At 32.5% G+C, this 4,214-nt stretch overlaps 2 non-coding genes across 2 annotated transcripts; one reads left to right on the top strand and one right to left on the bottom strand.

Moving 5' to 3' along the window:
- The first annotated feature begins 2,415 nt into the window (after nt 1–2,415).
- Trnak-cuu lies at nt 2,416–2,488 on the top strand. The gene has a single exon. It is a non-coding gene; the product is annotated as a tRNA-Lys (tRNA).
- A 1,251-nt stretch (nt 2,489–3,739) lies between these two features.
- Nucleotides 3,740–3,828, bottom strand: Trnay-gua. The gene is given in 2 exon segments: nt 3,740–3,775; nt 3,792–3,828. It is a non-coding gene; the product is annotated as a tRNA-Tyr (tRNA).
- Between the last annotated feature and the right edge of the window lie 386 nt (nt 3,829–4,214).

Here is a 4,214-nt window from a genome sequence, read left to right as displayed (position 1 = left end):
CTTCACACGGCCAGTCATTTTGTTTACAAAGAAATGGTGTGCTATGCGCATGCGCTAGTAGAGGGAAATCCCTGAACAAAACGTTGGTCAGACAGGTAGAAATACCGATGATTTTCTTAGATTTAATCATTTTTATGAATCTATTTCAGCCAAATCCGATCGTTATTTTCCATAAGGAGTCTCACTTGAAAGGTTTATGTAGTATTTGAAAAAAAGACAAAAAATAAAGTTACTTATCCATGATGCCCCTTTAAGTAGCTGTAAGATGTGGTCATATGTCATATGAAGTAAGTTCTTAACTCCCTTACAATGTTATAAACAAATGGGAGCGTTATTATTTCTGGAAGTACAATTAACAGATTATTGAGAAAGATCTGTATAAGAAATTCACTTGTTTTCGAATTATTTTTATTAGAAATATGAATGTATGTCATTCTTATAAAGGGTTAAACGCGTTTAAAACTGCAAAGAAAAATTTCCCGCGAGCCGGAGTCGAACCAGCGACCTAAGGATAGCTTTGAGGTTTACCACTACAGTCCTCCAACTGAGCTATCACGGGTGATATTAGTAGATAGTATTCACCAGACACTTATCGACTGGACTTGTCCCAGGAGTAGATTGCATAAAGATATGAAATAGGGAAGTTTAATAAAGACAATGACTGATTGTAATAAATCGGGAATGGTTTTTTTCCTGAATTGATCAAAATAACTTCAGTCGAAAAAATCAAAAGTAGAATAAATGGAATGTTGACGTTATTCGGTAATTTTATAACAATATGCTTGTATAAAAAAATCCAAACATGTAAATGGTGTAAGAATGTTACATCTTAAAAGAAGATTTGATATACAATGCCATGTTGTTAAATTTCATGCAGCAATCGCTGATGCATGACCTAAATCATAAAGACTGGATTGCATGTGTTTGCCTAGCTTTATTAAGGCTTTATTGACAACCGAAAGACGAATCAATTCATGTGGAAAGTCGAACTTTAAATAAATTATTAAAGGTCTTTAAAGAGTAATTATATGACAATGAAAAGATACTTGATACGATAAAAAATAAGTACATAAAGGTAACGTCACAAACGAGTCAATTCGTGAGGTCCAGACACGGTCATACTAGCTATAGAGAAGGAATACTAGCCCAGAAATCTATAATCCTAAATAGGTTAAACGGAGTGTGGTCGACCCGCTTATGCCTCAGACGTCGTTTGTTTTTACTTATTTGTCATATAATGTTTCATCCACTTATTCAAAGAAACAACAGCAATCTGTTCTGACAAGTACAAGATTACACGACATTGAATGTAATGAATAAATCAATATCCTAATATATTGAACACATCCTTTCCAAATGAAGAGATGTTGCCAGGAGTCACACCCGAATCGATAGCTTAGATGGCAATCATGATCTACGTTACGCAACAGAAACACTGAAGGTTTTGAAGCAAGCGTTAAATTATCCAAATGTTATACATTATTATTATTATTATCATTCAAATACTAACGCAACAGGTCAATTTCTTTATCGTTAATGAGTGTTCGTAAAAGTTGAAATACAGACGCGAGATTAGCTTGTCTTTCGAATGTTGGATGATATGTAGGCTGGGTTTCCTTTGTAATCAAGCAAGCTTATATTTTTTTGAGGCAGGAAATGTATTAGTGTTTTTAGATAAGAATTAAACCGTTAGATTACTAGTATTTGTCTGTAGACACACCAACATATATATGTATCATGTAAATCGTTGAGTATGATTATCAGATAGTTTATATACTAAAATGTAAGGGAATTGAACTGAAAACAACGAAGCTTCATTTTACATACCCTGTGTAGAATGGATGAGGACGTTATTTATTAGATAAAAGCATGTTCCCTTTTGTTGCATTTTCAACTTTTATGTTATGTCGATTGTGTTTTTAAACAAATTTCATTATGATTAACACTAGTTCTATAACACACGTTCTATAACGCACGATGACAACACGTACAGTATTAGGCAGGCTCGGTCAGTGAGGATTCTCTAATATTTGTCTATACTAAATTATATATAGACTGCTCAAAAACATTAACACCAGTACGAGATCTGGTTTAAAAGAAGAAGATGTAAAAATAATCAAACCCATCATGCGTGTATAATCTTTTGCGTCATCGTAAGGCATATTTAAAAACAAATGCCTGTGATATACCTGATAAATATAGCGGGAAATGGTAATAAAGGTCTGAATATTGGTGGGAAACGGAAGTCTAATGAATCATAGGTTAGTTACACTTCCGATTTCACGTTTTATATGGCTGACAGATATAAGTCGAACAAATAAATGTAAAATTTGTTTTAAAATGAGATTTTGCATCCTATTTTCATAATGACATTTATCCTAAAACGCTTAATAGATATCGCAATCGATAGAAACAGCCCGGCTAGCTCAGTCGGTAGAGCACGAGACTCTTAATCTCGGGGTCGTGGGTTCGAGCCCCACGTTGGGCGTATATTTTTCTACTCGCCTATATCATTTGATGAATTTTAATTTCTCTTTAATAATGACCTTCCTGCATTAATTTGCACAAATATTATTTTATAATACATAATTTATACATTATACACTAATCAGCATAACCTTCACATCAAAACATTCATATCCTAATCATTTAGTCGCTCTGTCTTATCATACCTAAGAGGTGACTTGAAAAAGTACTCCTTAAATGACTCAGAAAATAAAAAGATCGATATTTTTTTCACTTTATTTACTTTTCTAAGAGTTATTCCCCTTATACTGTTATGTTTTGTTTTGGAAATACATCTTTTTTTAAACGGTGACTTATCCGGTCACGAATTGATTTCGAACCATAAATAACAATGTTTTCTGTAAATATGTGGTCACTTTGTTCTTAAACCGTTGGTGAATCTGATTAATCTTAGTTATGATATTGACATCAAGACACAAAGTACCACTTTTCGGACTAAGCAGCTTACCCCTGGATATTTGTATGACATTTATTAATAATACTTCGTTTGTTTTACCTCTGTTTCTGTTGTTCTGATTTTTGTTCTTTTCCGCTTAAGTTGTTATACATACAAGAACATTTTCAGAAACACAATGAAGTCCAGTCTATGTACAGCCCATCTTATTTGATGATGCAATACTCCTGCGAATTAACGAAACATTTGGTTCTTGTTTACATAAAATTACATTATATGCCAACTCAATAAGAAAGTTTAATTACATACTTAAGTTTAAGTACGTTAACGCATAATTTTCTCCGTTTTTCTCCAGTGAAATTTTACGTCATTGATATTATCGTCATAACGTAAGCACAAAACAACAGAAACGATTAAGCTTCAATTTACGAGAGAGAAAACCCCAGAACACATGATGATTAGATACGGTTCCTTGAATGTTAAATGAAAAACAATATTCAATAAAAAAAGTCTATAGATACTTTTGGGATTTGAACTGTATATAACGAGTGTTTAATTCTCTAGATAAGTTGTATATGTTTAATGAAGTTAGTTCTTGATCTCTCATACAATGTAATAAATGAATGTGTGCGCTTTTATTTCGGCAAGTGCAATAACCAGGTCATGGAGAATAATCTGTATATATGTAAGAAGTATGAATGTTGCTTATACTTGCAAAGAAAATAATATCTTGTTTCATCTGGAAACTTTTGAATATGATTACACGATTTAATGACATTGTTAAGGATTAAATTAATCTACATTTAATGAGGATAAAAATCCCGCGAGCCGGAGTTGAACCAGCGACCTAAGGATAGCTTTGAGTGAACCATTACACTCCTCCGCTCTACCAACTGAGCTATCACGGGTTAGTTTCATTAGATTTATTCTCTAGACCTTGATCGACTCGACGATGCCCCAGGGAGTAGATTGCATCAAAATATAAAAAATAGGAAGTGATATAAAACCAAAGATTTGATTGAAATATATCGGGAACTATATTCTTCCTGAATCGATCAAAATAACTAAAGTCGAAAGAATATCAGTTCTCAAAAGTAGAATAAATGTCATATTGATATTAAGAATGAACAAGTAATGCTGTATTTTTTTCAATATACTGATATTAATATATTCAAATATGAACACATGGTACATTGATGTTACTCAGATAAACATCATTTGAAATTGTCTGTCTATGTAATCATTTGTTATTAAAATGTTGATAGGAGATGGCTTCAGAAGTTGTAATAACTTA

The sequence above is a fragment of the Mizuhopecten yessoensis genome, unplaced genomic scaffold (genome assembly GCF_002113885.1).
Source record: "Mizuhopecten yessoensis strain PY_sf001 unplaced genomic scaffold, ASM211388v2 scaffold9967, whole genome shotgun sequence".
NCBI lineage: Eukaryota > Metazoa > Mollusca > Bivalvia > Pectinida > Pectinidae > Mizuhopecten > Mizuhopecten yessoensis.
The sequence above is the reverse complement of the archived record's forward strand: the minus strand, read 5'-3'. Positions and strand labels throughout refer to the sequence as shown.